General features: G+C 29.4%; 1 protein-coding gene across 2 annotated transcripts in view; it reads left to right on the top strand.

Moving 5' to 3' along the window:
* The window catches only part of LOC119606723, a 67073-nt gene that overhangs the window by 24499 nt on the left and 24017 nt on the right, over positions 1-18557 (top strand). Inside the window, exon 1 of one of the 2 annotated variants that reach the window (XM_037960291.1) lies at positions 13845-13878. The exons of the other annotated variant lie outside the window; for it this stretch is intronic. The gene's annotated coding sequence lies outside the window, so the exon portion shown is untranslated. Of the gene's footprint in view, positions 1-13844; positions 13879-18557 lie in introns of those variants that run through there. 2 annotated transcript variants of the gene reach the window in all.

Raw genomic sequence — 18557 nt, 5'->3', positions numbered from 1 at the left:
AAAAAAAAAAACAAGTTTTTTCAATAAAATTGACTTTTAAGAATCTTTTGGATGAGTAAAACATACTAACATGCTATTTATACGTATGTTTCACATGATACCATTTTGTTCCTCTTGCTTAATATTCCAATTTTAGCGAATTTTTTATAAATATCACAGACTGGACAAATAAGCTTGCATTAACAGATATTTGAGACCATGTTTTGCAAAATTCCATTTCGTTCCCCTAATATAAATCTATGTTTTGGGTAAAGTGTTAGTAATTTAATAAAATCCTAATTTTACTGCAATAGTTTAATGTTTCATTTAATTCCATTTTGTTCCCTTTTTGCTACATAATTGTTTTTGAAAAGTTGTCTACAATTTTTTGCAGAAATATATACTAAAATGCATTAAAAAGGATTTAAGACCCTGTTTCACACAATTCCATTTCATTCCTTTTCAAAAATCAATGTTTTAGAAAAAATTTTTTTTTAATAAATTTGACTTTTAAAGATCCTTTGGAAGAGTTATTATGCTATTTATACATATGTTTCACATTATTCCATTTTGTTCCTTTTGCTAAATAATGCAACTAGATGACTAGCTTGTATTAACAGATATTCAAGACCATGTTTCATTAAATTCCAATACGTTTCATTTCAAAAAATTAAAGTTTTAAGAAAACTTTTCAATGAAATAGACTTTTAATCAAAATTATTCGCTTTTTCCAAGAAATTCATTTCAATCCTCTTGATTTTATGCGCTTTTCTTTCATGTCTCATAAAAACATAAAATCTAAAACGTATTTGACATATTTTTAATAATTATTTCAATAATGTTTCACATTCCACTTTGTTTCTATAAGTGTAAATTTGATTTTTTTATTATTTATTTAAATTGTCATTTAATGATTTACATAGCAAATGTTGTTACCAGAATTAAGTTTTCATGCAGTTTATTTCAATGTTTCACTAAATTCCACTTTGTTCCTCTTGCAAAATACTAAAAATTGTAGAAATTTTGTTAAAAAAGTTTAAAAAGAATATTTAAAATAATTTTAAACTAATTAACCTGAACAATTCTATATTTATATTATGTTTCACTATATTCCATTTTGTTCCTTTCATTATAATTATAGATTTTCATTCGATTTCCATTAAAATTTATTTTAAAAGCCTTGCAAAGTAAAAATTGTAATTAAATTAAAGTTTTTAAGCAGTTTATTTTAATGTTTCATTAAATTTCACTTCGTTCCTCATGCAAAATACTGAAATTTTATAAAAAATTAAAACTTATATTAAAATTAATTTTTAATAACATTTACAACAAATTAAGCTGAACAATTTAATATTTTAATTATGTTTCACTAAATTCCATTTTGTTCCTTTCAGTATAATTATGGATTTTGATTAACTTTCCATTAAAATTTATTTTAAAAGTTTTGCAAAGTAAATATTTTAATTAAATTAAAGTTGTCATGCTGTTTATTTTAATGTTTCATTAAATTCCACTTCGTTCCTCCTGCAAAATACTGAAAATTTTAGAAATTTTATTGAAAATTACTCTAAGAAATATATTTAAATTAATCTTAATAACATTTGAAACAAATTAAGCTAAACAAATCAACATTTTCATCATGTTTCACTAAATTCCATTTTGTTCCTTTAAGTAAAACTATTGATTTCTTTTCTTCAAATTACTTTATAAACATTACAAAGTAAATGTCTTTACAAATTTAAAGTTTTTATATAGTTTTTTGCAATGTTTCACTAAATCTCACTTCGTTCCTTTTGAAAAATACTAAAAATTGCACAATTCAGTTGAAAAAGTTCAAAAAGAATATGCTTAAATTAATTTTAATAACATCTAAATTAAATTCAACTAAAAAAATCAGTATTTTAATCATGTTTCACTAAATTCCATTTTGTTCCTTTAAGTAAAACTATTGATTTTTCATCCAAAATGATTATAAAAGCTTTGCAAAGTAAATATTCTTACTTAATTAAAGTGTTTAAGCAGTTTTTAATGTTTCACTAAATTCCATTTCGTTCCATTTGAAAAATTTTGACGTTTTGTTGAAAAAGAGTAAAAAATACATTTAAATTAATTTTAAATAAATCATGTTACTCTAAATACCATTATATTCCTTTTAAAACACATTTGTCTTAAATTGACTTTTGACAAACAATCAAAGCTGTTCAATATCATTTATAGTTTTTTTGTGCAACTAACCACAGTAATACTTACTGGCAAATCAGTTGATATTTAATTCCGTTTAAGTTACTTACTGCAAACCCCAAAGACGAAAAAAACAAAATCAAACTCTTTATTATTAGGTTTTTTTTTTTGGTGCGCCAAAAAATCTAATCCAAAACCCCTGGCGTTGTTGCATTTGTGCAATGCATCATACAATAAAAATGGAACATGGTGTGTGTCCTTTTTTTTTGTTGGCAAGTGGCAAAAATAAACAGAAAATGAAACAAAACAGAAGAAAAAAAGAAACTAAACGAAATATGTCATGATTTGTAGCAAATTGAAAACTAACGCCAAATCAATTCCGCTAAGTTTAACGACTTAAGGCATTTTGAGGTCGTTCTTGACCAACTAAAAGGTCCTTGATCACACTCCAACAAATGGATTTCAATTTTTTCAATCTCATTTTTTTTTTTGTAGTTTTTGTCTTTTTGTTTGTGGGTGTTAGTTAACACACATCACTACAAAAACATTTGTTCATACACACATACTAATAACCCCATTCTCTGTTGTACAGCAAAATGTACATTCCACAGCAACCATAATAATAGCACGAATATGGACAAAAATGGTCTTTTTATAACATCATGACAAGTTACGAAAAAGATTTTAAGACTATTAAATTAAATCATTGGAATTGTATTTTTTTTTCTCTTTCTCTCTTCAAACTCCCTGCCATTCGTTCATACAGTTTTTTCCCTTGTCATACATTTGTTGTGTCAGTTTTTGTTGTTTTAAAAAACAATTTTTTTTATTGTTCCAAATGTGACATATTTTTTTCTGCAATTCATATTAAGAGTTTGTGTTTGTGTGTGTTTGTTCTGCGGGGAGCAGCACAATATGCGACAGCCTGTTTTTTCAGCATTTTTCTTTTTTTAACAACATGAAAATAAAAATATATGAAAAAAATATTTAATTATTTTTATATTATGCATAAATATAAATGTTCGACTCTATATATTTTTATTTTATTTTTATTTGTGGTTTTTATTTCATGGTCGTGCATTTAGAATATAAATTGTTCGTCATATTGTTTCTGGCCAATGATGCGTATGAGTAATATTTAATTATTAAAATTAAAATTGTTCATACCACCATGAATATACATATACAAAATATTTATAGGCACACAACACACACTAGGGTTTTAAGGCAAGTGCAATAAATATTTTATAAAAAATTATATTTTAATAAATTCCAGAGAAAGCCTTCGATCGCTAGACCAGCTATGAGGCAAAACTGCCAAAACACTTCTCTCTAAAAAGTTTTATAAAAATGTCTCTTTCATAGAAAATTTTTGAGAAATTCCTCTTTTTATAGAAAACTTTTCGAGAAGATTCTCTTTTTTTTTAGAAAATTTAAGAGAAAATTATCTTTTTATAGAAAATTTTCATTCTAAAGAAAAGTTTCAAAAAAATTTTCTTTCTAGAGAAAATTTTCTTTTTATAGAAAATTTTTGAGAAAATTCTCTTTTTTATAGAAAATTTTCGAAAAAATTCTCTTTTTTATAGAAAATTTTCGAAAAAATTCTCTTTTTTATAGAAAATTTTCGAGAAAATTCTCTTTTTTATAGAAAATTTTCGAGAAAATTCTCTTTTTTATAGAAAATTTTCGAGAAAATTCTCTTTTTTATAGAAAATTTTCGAGAAAATTCTCTTTTTTATAGAAAATTTTCGAGAAAATTCTCTTTTTTATAGAAAATTTTCGAGAAAATTCTCTTTTTTATAAAAAATTTTCGAGAAAATTCTCTTTTTTATAGAAAATTTTCGAGAAAGTTCTCTTTTTTATAGAAAATTTTCGAGAAAATTCTCTTTTTTATAGAAAATTTTCGAGAAAATTCTCTTTTTTATAGAAAATTTTCGAGAAAATTCTCTTTTTTATAGAAAATTTTCGAGAAAATTCTCTTTTTATAGAAAATTTTCGAGAAAATTCTCTTTTTTATAGAAAATTTTCGAGAAAATTCTCTTTTTTATAGAAAATTTTCGAGAAAATTCTCTTTTTATAGAAAATTTTCGAGAAATTTCTCTTTTTTATAGAAAATTTTCGAGAAAATTCTCTTTTTTATAGAAAATTTTCGAGAAAATTCTCTTTTTATAGAAAATTTTCGAGAAAATTCTCTTTTTATAGAAAATTTTCGAGAAAATTCTCTTTTAATAGAAAATTTTCGAGAAAATTCCTTTTTTATAGGAAATTTTCGAAAAAATTCTCTTTTTATAGGAAATTTTCGAAAAAATTCTCTTTTTATAGGAAATTTTCGAAAAAATTCTCTTTTTATAGGAAAATTTCGAAAAAATTCTCTTTTTATAGGAAAATTTTCGTAGAAATTCTCTTTTTGTAGAAAATTTTCGTAGAAATTCTCTTTTATAGAAAATTTTCGTAGAAATTCTCTTTTATAGAAAATTTTTCGAAAAAACTCTCTTTTATAGAAAATTTTCAGAGAAAACTCTCTTTTTGATAAAAGATTTTCGACAAATTTCGCTTTATATAGAAAAATTTTGAGAAAATTCTCTTTTTCGATGAAAAAGAAAATTCTCTTTTTCATAGAAAATTATCGAGAAAATTCTCTTCTTAAAGAACATTTTCGAGGAAATTTTCTTTCTATAGAAAACTTTCGAGAAAATTCTCTTTCTATAGAAAATTATTTTTTTCCTAGAAAATTTTTGAGAAATTTCTCTTTTTATGGAAAATTTTTGAAGATATTCTCTATTTATATAAAATTTTCTAGAAAATTCTCTATTTATATAAAATTTTCTAGAAAATTCTCTTTTTATAGGAAATTTTCGAGAAAATTCTTTTTATAGAAAATGTTAAAAAAAAAAAATCTTTTTAATATTAATTCTAAAGTTTAAGATTGTTTTGGCTAATAAAAATGTAAAACTTTTGTCTTATATCAAAAATCAATAATGTCTGTTAAAGCTTAAGATTCTTAAATTTTATTTGTTTTCCATTTTGCTTTTCTGTTTAACTTAATGTTGCAAAATAATATTTACCATACAAAATATATCGTAAATGTATTCTATATAACAGTACTACATTTTACCTTTTTCGCTTTAAGTATTTGTCTACATTCTAACGAAATTTGAGTGCAATACCAAACAATAAATACTATATATACCAGACCGTAGTATGTATCTTTCTATGGTAAATAAAATCTAAAACTAAGCACATCTTTGAAATCAAATTCATGTGAGTTTTTATCTATGCATGAGTTTCCAATAGGATAGTGCTCATCTATGAACTGCAAATTCAATTTTGCCTTAAGGATCTAGATCAGGTGACGAGAAGGATCATAAAATTAAAACTTATTTTCCTTTGTAGTCTGATTTTGTTTTTTATTAACTTAGTTTGAAAAAAGTTTGATATTATTTCATTATTTTCCTGGTGCCACCCTAATACATTTATTTTATGTTTTTTATATGCAAATCCTCCATACACTTATGATAAACTATTAAATATTTAAATCGAATTTAGAAATTTTATTTAACAAAAAAAATATTCATTCACATTTTAATTTATACAATTTAAATTAAATACTTAAATAAAGCTTATAAAATAAACTAAAATACATTGGAGAGTATTTTGTTCATTCAATTGTTATATTTAGTGAGAATCACTTTTATTAAAAGTAACCTTTTTTTTGGAAAATTTAAAATTGAAATGTTGTTGAAAAAATTAAGTACTCTATATATGTTGCAAATAAATAGAAAAAAGGTCAACGAAAAAGTTCCTTATAGAAAATTTACTAAAAACTATATTTTATATAGAAAACTTGTAAATCGATTAGTTCGAAATCGATCAGTTTTCAAAATAAATCTCATCAGGGACGAAATTTTTCTATAGAAATTAACACTTTTATGGACTTAGTTTCGTTTGGGTCGAGGACACTCCCTTATAGAAAACGGTTAGAGGATTGTAATCGTTAAAAAATTATATCTATTGATGCATTTAAATAATTATTGTAACAACTTAAATTTTTCCGCTTTTCAAACCGATTATTTTATCTTAATTATCCAACTAGAAATTGACAAGTTTAACAAAAATATATTAAACAAACCGCAAATAATTTTACAACATGTAATTTTTACAAAAACCCTGATATTTATTATTTAAAATATATAAAAAATAAAAGAAATCTATAAAATTGTGCCACCAGAATAAACTCCCAAACTCTGTATAAATTAAAACAAGTTTATCTTTATATTTAAAAATTTGTAATAAAGTTGAATTTATTATCAGGCAAGTAGTAAAAATCCCTTTTTTTACAACATCTTTAGTTAATATGTGAATTAATAGTGCAAAAACAGAGAGAAAAAATTATATATAAACAAATAAAGTTCAATATCCTGTTGTTTAAACAAGTGTCCAGGATGATTAAACTATATTGTGCTTAAGTCAAACTGCAGGGATAATAAAAGCATGTACACATAATCATACTCACCTAGTGAATGGAAAAGGATTAAGGGGTTGCCAAAAATGAAGAAATTCAAAGGAAGTATTTTATAGAGAGGCAACTTACAGAAACTTGAAACCAAAAGTGTATTTTTGAGGTGTTAAAGTACTAAACTAATTTTCCGCTAGATTATAGACTAGACTATAGACTAGACTATTGAATAGACTAGACTACAGAATAGACTATAGACCAGACTAAAGACTAGACTATAGACTAGACTATAGGCTTGACTATAGACTAGACTATAGACTTGACTATAGACTAGACTATAGACTAGACTATAGACTAAGACTATAGACTAGACTATAGACTAGACTATAGACTAGACTATAGACTAGACTATAGACTAGACTATAAACTAGACTATAGACTAGACTATAGACTAGACTATAGACTAGACTATAGACTAGACTATAGACTAGACTATAGACTAGACTAGACTAGATAGACTATAGACTAGACTATAGACTAGACTATAGACTAGACTATAGACTAGATAGACTATAGATAGACTAGACTATAGACTAGACTAGACTATAGACTAGACTAGACTAGACTATAGACTAGACTAGACTATAGACTAGACTAGACTAGACTAGACTAGACTATAGACTAGACTAGACTAGATAGACTAGACTAGACTAGACTAGACTAGACTAGACTAGACTAGACTATAGACTAGACTATAGACTAGACTATAGAGAGACTGACTAGACTAGACTAGACTAGATAGACTAGACTAGATAGACTAGATAGACTAGACTAGACTATAGACTAGACTAGACTATAGACTAGACTATAGACTAGACTATAGACTAGACTATAGACTAGACTATAGACTAGACTATAGACTAGACTATAGACTAGACTATAGACTAGACTATAGACTATAGAATAGACTAGACTATAGACTAGACTATAGACTAGACTATAGACTAGACTATAGACTAGACTATAGACTAGACTATAGACTAGACTATAGACTAGACTATAGACTAGACTATAGACTAGACTATAGACTAGACTATAGACTAGATATACTAGACTATAGACTAGACTATAGACTAGACTATAGACTAGACTATAGACTAGACTATAGACTAGACTATAGACTAGACTATAGACTAGACTATAGACTAGACTATAGACTAGACTATAGACTAGACTATAGACTAGACTATAGACTAGACTATAGACTAGACTATAGACTAGACTATAGACTAGACTATAGACTAGACTATAGACTAGACTATAGACTAGACTATAGACTAGACTATAGACTAGACTATAGACTAGACTATAGACTAGACTATAGACTAGACTAGACTAGACTAGACTATATAGACTAGACTATAGACTAGACTATAGACTAGACTATAGACTAGACTATAGACTAGACTATAGACTAGACTATAGACTAGACTATAGACTAGACTATACTAGACTATAGACTAGACTATAGACTAGACTATAGACTAGACTATAGACTAGACTATAGGACTAGACTATAGACTAGACTATAGACTAGACTATAGACTGACTATAGACTAGACTATAGGACTAGACCTATAGACTAGACTATAGACTAGACTACTAGACTAGACTATAGACTAGACTATAGATAGACACTATAGACTAGACTATAGACTAGGAACTATAGACTAGACTATAGGACTAGACTATAGACCTAGACTATAGACTAGACCTATAGACTAGACTATAGACTACTATAGACTAGGACTATAGTACTAGACTATAGACTACATAGACTAGACTATGACTAGACTATAGACTAGACTATAGACTATATAGACTAGACTACTAGACTAGACTAGGACTATAGACCTTAGACTATAGACTAGACTATAGACTAGACTATCGGAACCTAGACTATAGACTAGACTATAGACTAGACTATAGACTAGACTATAGACAGACTATAGAACTATACGATAGACTAGGACTATAGACTAGACTATAGACTAGACTATGACTAGACTATAGGACTAGACTATAGACTAGGACTATAGCTAGACTAGACTATAGACTAGACTAGACTAGACTATAGACTAGACTATATAGACTATAGACTAGACTATAGACTAGACTATAGACTAGACTATAGACTAGACTATAGACTAGACTAGACTAGACTAGACTAGACCAACGGTTCCCAAATGGGGGTCCGCGGACCCCTAGTGGTCCGTAGTAAAATCCTAGGGGGTCCGCGAAGACGAACGAAAAAAACCATGAATAAACAATATTCTGCTTTTATATGTATGTACAAATATATCCAATTTTTGTGCAATAATCCCAAATTTTTTGGTGACTTTTTGAATTTTATTTTTTCGGTTGTTTATCAGGAAGAAGCTAGGCCCTACAAATTTATTGTATAACTTTTATAAAGTAAAGTACTACGTGATTTGTAATTTTTATTTCCTGTATATGTACTGAAATAATGGTTTTTATTTCAGACAAATAATACTCTGTCTTACAATTAAATTAGGGATACTGGTATTCCGGAGTATGAAGTTCAATTCAAAGACAAGCTTATTACAGATTTAAGTTTATCAAATTGTAAGCAAAAGTGTTCTCGTTTGAAAGGACTAAAATTATATATTTCCAAAACAGAGGTGACTCTTTATCCATCTCTTTATAAATATTCCAATCCGACGTGATACACAGATTTTAACTTGATTTTGTCGACCAATACATATATTAAATTAACATCAGAAAATCCATAGCGTTTCGCGCAAATATGTAGCCAAAAACCATGAAGTAAAATAATTCGTTGGTATTTTAAAATTCAAATTTAAGTTCCAAATTCACAGTACTTTAACAAAGAGTTCAAATCATATATTATGCGGATAACGCATTCCGCAACAACATAGAAGAAGTCCAACTTTCTTATATTATTTTCCCGAAAACTTAGCTCACTTACTCAGTTCACCCTTTGCAATCGCAACAAATTTTTGAAACGTGACTCCTTAAGCACATGTGACAATATTTGATAAAGAAACCTTTTTGCTACCTTGAAGAAAAATGAACATGAAAGATCTCACGATCATAAAATTAAACATCATGTTAACATATCAACAAAGAAGTCATTCTATCTTCAAAACATGCAATTGAAAACCTATCTGAAATATTATATATTCTCAATGTACTGGAAAAAAAAATATGTATGGGGGTCCGCGAAATTAAATAAGTTCTTCAAGGGGTCCGCGAAGTAAAAATCTGTGGGAACCGCTGGACTAGACTATAGACTAGACTATAGACTAGACTATAGACTAGACTATAGACTAGACTATTGAATACTATGTGGACTACTTATAAAAAGTTTATAAGTTAACAATACTATTGATGTCTTCGGGCTTCCTCGGTATTTCTCGATATCAAAGAGTACTAAAGTACTGAGTTTTACATGCCTATATGGAACTACCTTTTCATCTTAATGATCTTAGTAACTTGGCAACTCTATTGTAACATAAACAGCATATGTATGTTTAAGTGTATTTATATCTCGAATTCTTTTTAATCGTCTGATATAAATGTTTGTTAAATATATCTGTTGTGTACAAAAGGACATACATAGGTACATATGTATATAACTCTATATAAACATGTAAGTCTAAATATATATACACACATACATACGTGTAAATAACAACAACACTCATACATACTGCATGTGTGTACATACCTATATCATATATTTATCTTGTATTTTTATTTCATCCTTTTCTATTCATTTTTCTGTTTACATTAAAAGAAAAGTAGAAGCAGAGCATAAAATGAAAGAAAATTGGCGAAAAAAAACGTTATAGTAGAAGAATAATAGCAGATTCTTAAAAGAAAACAAAATTGAAAGAGTTACAATATTTACTTAAATACGTAGAATACATGTCATTCAATAGTTAAGAAGAAAAAAAACACAGTCAATAAATGGAAAATGTACAAAATGAAGAAGAAACATCGACAAACAAGCAATGGAATCATAAAGCTGAATAATAAAAGAAAGATTTTTCATCTCTATTTATAAGCTTTGCACACAGAGATACTCACGTACACAGAGGCATGTTTATATTCTACATTCATACTTACATATAGAAATATTCAACATCATATAAGTACAAATAGCAACAGAAGAAAAATTATTGGAAACCAGAAACTTTTTGGTTGGCAACATATTTCAGATAACAAGCTACAATTAAGATCCACATTCTCATATATCACTCCAAAAATTTTCTGTAAGGAACAATTTCATAAAAAAATTATAAAAGGGCTTTTCAAGTTTCTGAAACATTTGTATTTGAGACACAAAATCTGATAGGTTCCATTATGAATGACAACCCTATATTTCCGCCTAATGTACGTCACCTCTGCCATTGTCAAAAATGGGTCATGCAGAAAGCCCGGTGTATGTAGAATTTTGGGTTTTGGGAGTTTTCGAAAAAGTTCTCATTTCGCTAGTAGAGTTCGGGGTTCAGGACTTCATGGTAAAGTGGATAGTATGCGTGCTTATCAGCAGAATTATATACTTGAACCTAAGGGATCGTTGCATTAGGAGAAAGGTTACCGGGGGGACTCCTCAAAGGGGTGTTTTATAGACTCTAATGTGGCTACTAGCGGTTAAGGGTATTCTAGGACTATTTTAATCTAAAGGTAGGAAGATTGCTGCCTATATGAATGAAGTGATGTTATCGGTCAGTGTCATAATGGAGACTGCACTACGTGACTTCTTGATATGGGCGAAAGCTAAAGGACTGTGAGTAAATCCAAGGAAAACTGAACTAATAATATTTATCAATCGCTATAAGGTAGATAACTGCAGGATGCCGAGGTTAGATGGCATCTATAGAGGAGTATTTATGGACTTTCTTTGATAGCAAGCTTTCGTGGAAACTATATACTCAGGAAAGAATGAAAAGGGGAATGAAACTGTTGCCATTAGTTGTACTCCACTAGCAGACTTTGACATTATTCTTTAACTTTCAGCTATATAACATTTTGTAACGGGTGTAGCGATCTGGATTCTACTAGGAATTTATATGTCTTCGTTAATTAAACACTCAAGCGACAATCACTCGAAAATTTTATACAAAGTAAGTCTACATGGTCATGCTAACTCCTACATGATCATGCGACTCTAAACTTCGAACACCTCTGATGGAATTCCCAACTAGACTGTTAGATGGGTGCGCAGTTTTTACCGTCGGTATAAAGAGGTCCTTTGGACTCCCTGACGAATTTGGTGTCTTTCATCTCTGAGAGCCTAGTGCAACTTATAGAATCGTATCGACCTAGGGCCGGTGCTCGTAGAACATAGGCATGTCATACCTATGATACATTCGCGCCTGGTTGCAGATTGTATAAATGCTCTTAGGGACATTATTAAACTGGGGCACTGCAATGTGCATGGTAAAGAGGTTGTGGAAGAACTGATTAGCTAAATTAGGTTCGAAACTTGATTTAGATAATATAGGGAAAGGAGAATGAAACCACACATCTAAGAAACCATGAATGAATGTCCAACACTTGATGTTAGGGCTACCAAGTTACTTATAGGACTGGATATACGCATTCTAAGAATTCTGACAGGTATCATAACGAGGTATTGCTCATTTAGGGCCTTTGTCAGTAAGTGGAACAGTAATATACTGGACTATTTCAGGCTATGCAAAGATGTAGAGAAACTAGAGACGATCAAGCATACAATTGGCACTGTTCTAGAATACAGAATCGAATCTAGGAAATAGGTTTCATGCCGAAGTGGGTGAAATTGCGGGACTTAAGCCTCGCAGTATAGTAAGTTTTATTACGGAAAACAGTAATTTCTTCGATTAGGTTTAATAGGAATCCCATAGGGCCTCTTGGAATAACGAAACAGTGGGTAGAACCACGAAGATCCTATGGGGTGACCTTGATGAGAGCAAGTCGAAAAATCTCCTAAAAATGAGAAAGTCTGAAGTTAGTATGATGGTACGTATTCTGAGTGGGCACACAGGATTACGAGCACATCTATGCAAAATTGGACGTGCGGATTCAGACGAATGTAGAGCATGTGGAGCACTTTCTTTGCCACTACCAGGCATTCGTCGAAGTTAGATCCAAGTATCTTGGAAGTGATGTTATTCCGGAAATAACATTCCTGACTAACACTGATTGGAAGATTCTTAGGAATTACGTTTAGGAAACTGAGTTTATGAATACTGAAAAATAATTCATTCAGTTCCCTTTTTTTCATGATAAGGAGCGCACAACAGGCCCGACAGGCCTAGGTGTATTTCTTCGGATTTGATGTAATATACATCCTCCTATCAACCTACCTACCTACCTTCCTACCTAATAGGGTAAATCAGATTCTCTCCAATTTCGTTCTATAAGGAATCGAATCGGTAAAACTTCTAATTAATTTGTTCTTTTTGTTTTTCTAATGTATCTTTGGATCTTTACATTATGCGGACATAATTACAATTGAGCTTATAGTCTATGAGTGGAGTTGCACTTTCATAACCTTAACTTACCATTCTTTCTTACAAATAGGGTCTTAAATAAGAACTTACTACGCTTGCTTACAAAGAAGTAATTACCCCCATGAGCCACGTCCCCCATACTACGTCGGTAGATATACATATATAGTGTTAAATAAAAAGAGTATGTAAGAATCGGATTTGACTTGTGCCTATAAAACAAATTGTTTAAGGCATTTCTTTTAGTTTTAAAAATCTTCATTAAGTTTTTAATACTTTGTTATGAAATTATCAAAATTTACTTTCAACAGACAACAAATAAACTCAGAAGTCCTTTTTATTTCCTGCCATTTTTTTTCCTTAATAAAATAGGCAACAAAAACTATTAATCATAATTTCAAATTGACTTTTTCATTTCGAAAACGTTACAAAAATCCCCACTAACTTACAACACCTGCACGTAACACTGTATGATGCAAAATGTATTTCGCAGCAAAAACAAACTCACATTCAAGATGATGAAATAACAACTAGCAGTAGGTAAAGAAGATTGTTTTATACTTTTTTTTTAGAATTTGTTCATACATTTTTGAATAGGGAAAAAAACGTAAAAAATCATAGTAGAAGATACTTGATATCGTTAAGAAGGCTATTTAAGATTGTGTAACTAATCACAGTGTGAACAGTTGAAGCGCAACTTTTGAAACGGAAACTCAAGTGGTATGGAAGTTAAAATAACTAGAGAGAGAGAGAGAGTGAAAGCAAAAAACATAAATATAAATAAAGCTACAAAAATAAACCAACTAACATAAATATAATATAGTTTTTATATATGTAATATAAAATATTACTGCAAATACTTATTATATATTAACAAAAATATATAGAAGAAAAGTATAGTAGTATCTAGCAAACGGAAATAAGTGATTTATTAATATATAAAATTACAAAAAAAATAAAAACACAGAAAAACGCTTAGAATACTGGAAAAAATAACTGCTCGAGTTCTCAAAGTTGTTTTTATGATTTGAAATTTTTCTACGTTTTTTATAACGCCAGCTAACGCTAAGGCATTTTATTTAGTTTTTTTTTTAATAGTTGTTCCATTCTTTTAGTTTTTGGCGCTCAAAAACAGCATTAAGCATAATATTAATATTAAATATACTACAAATAAATTGTACGTGTTTAAATAAATGTTTGTGACTGTTAAGCAGAAAAATGAAATATTCTGCTGAATTTGACTATTGTTTTTTTGGGGCAAAATTAAACGTCAAATTTAGTTTAACTTTGAGGAAAATAAATGATTTCCCCAGAAATATTGGAAATAAAAATAAAATTTAATTTCATTACTTTATTTAGTTCGTATTATAAAGTTGGTTAAATTTCGAAATCAAAAATAAAGTGATTGTCGGAAAGCATAAGAAATTCCAAAATTTGTGCCTTTGAAAAATGATCTCGAAATGAACTAAAACTGAACAATAACTGAACTAGAACTGAACTGGAACTGAACTAGAACTGAACTAGAACTGAACTAGAACTGAACTAGAACTGAACTAGAACTGAACTAGAACTGAACTAGAACTGAACTGAACTAGAACTGAACTAGAACTGAACTAGAACTGAACTAGAACTGAACTAGAACTGAACTAGAACTGAACTAGAATGAACTAGAAACTAGAACTAGAACTGAACTAGAACTGAACTAAACTGAACTAGAACTGAACTAGAACTGAACTAGAACTGAACTAGAACTGAACGTAGAACTGAACTAGAACTGAACTAGAACTGAACTGAACTGAACTAGAACTGAACTGAACTGACTGAACTGAACTAGAACTGAACTAGAAACTGAACTAGAACTGAACTAGAACTGAAACTAGAACTGAACTAGAACTGAACTAGAACTAGAACTGAACTAGAACTGAACTAGAACTGAACTAGAACTGAACTAGACTGAACTAGAACTGAAATAGACTGAACTAGAACTGACAATAGAACTGAACTAGAACTGAACGAACTGAACTAGAACTGAACTAGACTGAACTAGAACTGAACTAGAACCTGAACTAGAACTGAACTAACTGAACTAGAACTGAACTAGAACTGAACTAGAACTGAAACTAGAACTGAAACTAGAATGAACTGAACTGAACTAGAACTGAACTAGACGCTAAACTGAACTAGAATGAACTAGAACTGAACTAGAATCGAACTAGAAACTGAACTAGAACTGAACCTAGAACGAACAGAACGACCTAGAACTGAACTATAACTGAACTAGAACTGAACTATGAACTGAACTAGAACTGAACTAGAAACTGAACTAGAACTGAACTAGAACTAAACTAGAAAACTGAAGCTAGAACTGAAGTAGAACCTGAACTAGAACTGAACTAGAACTGAACTAGAACTGAACTAGAAACTGAACTAGAACTAACTAGAACTGAACTAGAACTGAACTAGAACTGAACTAGAACTGAACTGAACTAGAACTGACTAAACTAGAACTGAACTAAAACTGAAGTAGAACTGAACTAGAACTGACTAGAACTAGAACTGAACTAGAAATGAACTGAACTACAACTGAACTAGCACTAAACTAGAACTAAACTAGAATTGAAATAGAACTGAACTAGAACTCAACTAGAACAGAACTGGAACTACATCGATCTGTATTACAAATAAATTTGTAAGAAATGTTTACATACATACGTACATATGTACGTATTTTCTATTTCGATTGACCCATTGTTATTATTTACAACACATTATTATCTACTTATTTTGGTTTAATAATTTCAAAACCTCAATATTGCTTTAATTTTTTTAACATTTCTAGACATTATTTACTTTGATCAGCTATTTTTCCTTAAGTTATGGCAATTTATTTTTTTTCGCATTTATGTCTACACGTGTCAAACAATTATTTATACATGGCTTCACCAGCAAATAATAACTTTGAGCCTTAAACCATGACAACCCATCAAATCGTTAAATCCAATCTTAAATGGTTTTTTTGTGTCAGTTTGAGAGGGAAATGAAATTTTTGTATGAAGAAATATTATTAACCTCCTTTGATTTGAACCTTATTAAACTTAGAAAATTGTTGCAATAAATAGTTAAAATAAATTTTATATAAAATTTAGTTGTTATAGAAATTTTATTATGGCCACAAAATTTAAAAGGAATTTATACAATTAACTACAAATGTAAATAAGTAAAATTTTTATTGTAAATTAAATGTTGTTCTAGTTTCTAGTTCGTTCTAGTTCAGTTCTAGTTCAGTTCTAGTTCAGTTCTAGTTCTAGTTCAGTTCTAGTTCATTCTAGTTCAGTTCTAGTTCAGTTCTAGTTCAGTTCTAGTTCAGTTCTAGTTCAGTTCTAGTTCAGTTCTAGTTCAGCTTCTAGTCAGTTCTAGTTCAGTTCTAGTTCAGTTCTAGTCAGTTAGTTCAGTTCTAGTTCAGTTCTAGTTCAGTTCTAGTTCAGTTCTAGTTCAGTTCTAGTTCAGTTCTAGTTCAGTTCTAGTTCATTCTAGTTCAGTTCTAGTTCAGTTCTAGTTCAGTTCTAGTTCAGTTCTAGTTCAGTTCTAGTTCAGTTCTAGTTCAGTTCTAGTTCAGTTCAGTTCTAGTTCAGTTCAGTTCTAGTTCAGTTCTAGTTCAGTTCTAGTTCAGTTCTAGTTCAGTTCTAGTTCAGTTCTAGTTCAGTTCTAGTTCAGTTCTAGTTCAGTTCTAGTTCAGTTCTAGTTCAGTTCTAGTTCAGTTCAGTTCAGTTTTCTAGTTCAGTTCTAGTTCAGTTCTAGTTCAGTTCTAGTTCAGTTCTAGTTCAGTTCTAGTTCAGTTCTAGTTCAGTTCTAGTTCAGTTCTAGTTCAGTTCTAGTTCAGTTCTAGTTCAGTTCTAGTTCAGTTAGTTCAGTTCAGTTCTAGTTCAGTTCTAGTTCAGTTCTAGTTCAGTTCTAGTTCAGTTCTAGTTCAGTTCTAGTTCAGTTCTAGTTAGTCAGTTCTAGTTCAGTTCTAGTTCAGTTCTAGTTCAGTTCTAGTTCAGTTCTAGTTCAGTTCTAGTTCAGTTCTAGTTCAGTTCTAGTTCAGTTCTAGTTCAGTTCTAGTTCAGTTCTAGTTCAGTTCTAGTTCAGTTCTAGTTCAGTTCTAGTTCAGTTCTAGTTCAGTTCTAGTTCAGTTCTAGTTCAGTTCTAGTTCAGTTCTAGTTCAGTTCTAGTTCAGTTCTAGTTCAGTTCTAGTTCAGTTCTAGTTCAGTTCTAGTTCAGTTCTAGTTCAGTTCTAGTTCTAGTTCAGTTCTAGTTCAGTTCTAGTTCAGTTCTAGTTCAGTTCTAGTTCAGTTCTAGTTCAGTTCATATCTTTTTTTTTTTTTTTATATATATTATTATTTATTTATTTGTAACAATTGTGTGTTTTGTTAACAATATGTACAATACAAAATAATTAGAAAGAAATTAAAATTTGATAAAATCATCATCTTAGGCGTAGCAATCACATCAGGGTATATATCGGAAAATCTTCATTTTTCTTGGCACGTCTGATGTCTTATATTCCGGAAAGAGAGGTTTTCATCTACGATCATATTCCATGTTCCATGTGATTTATATACTTTGTTTCGATTAGTTTTTGTTTTATTATTTATTTCAATTATTCATTTGATTATCATTTTCTTATATATGTAAGTGAATTCTAATTATTCCCCGCGAAGCTATTCAGCTTGTCCGCAGGATATTAAGTAGGAAAAGTTCACATATTCTTAGCGTTCTATAGTTAATTAGTTCAGGTTTTTCTTTCTTTTTTTTTTTTAATGCATATAGTTTACACTCATTGCGAATTTATTAAATATTGTTTGATATGTTTATCTTTTTGGTGTTTATTTCTATTGTTTAAGATATTAATAGGAATTTTGTTTAGAATTGTTGGTAATGCGACGGAAAGGGTGCTTCTGCCATATTCGTTAGTAAAACGTTCTACTTTAAATCTTCCTTGCGATCTTCGTCGTGTGTTGTAGGAATGATCAATTTGTTGTAAGAAAGTTGTATTATTATCGAATTCTTTTATAATTGTGGTGTAATATATGTTCTTAACGTTTAGTACATTTGTGGCTTTAGCTAGATTGAAATGATTTTGAGTACGATTATTTTGCATGTCAATATCTGTTAAGAATTGGTAATTTTGTTTTTTCCATAACATTTTAAGTAGCCGGTCTTGTGTTTTTTGCAATGTGCTGTTGTATTTAACATTTCCCCATGCAGTTATACCATGCCTAATGTACGATTCAGCAAGAGAAAAATAGGCTTCACGTAATACGTCATAAGTTGCGCAATTACTTAAATGGTACAACATATATGCCGATTTTCTAAGCTTTTTCTGCAAATTTTCTATGTGTATCTTCCATTTAAAACTG

Source organism: Lucilia sericata, unplaced genomic scaffold, assembly GCF_015586225.1.
Source record: "Lucilia sericata isolate MDLA Ls3-8-SP2 unplaced genomic scaffold, ASM1558622v1 Contig000616F_arrow, whole genome shotgun sequence".
NCBI classification, from domain to species: Eukaryota; Metazoa; Arthropoda; class Insecta; order Diptera; family Calliphoridae; genus Lucilia; species Lucilia sericata.
Note: the sequence above shows the minus strand (reverse complement) of the source record. Positions and strands in the feature narration are given on the sequence as shown.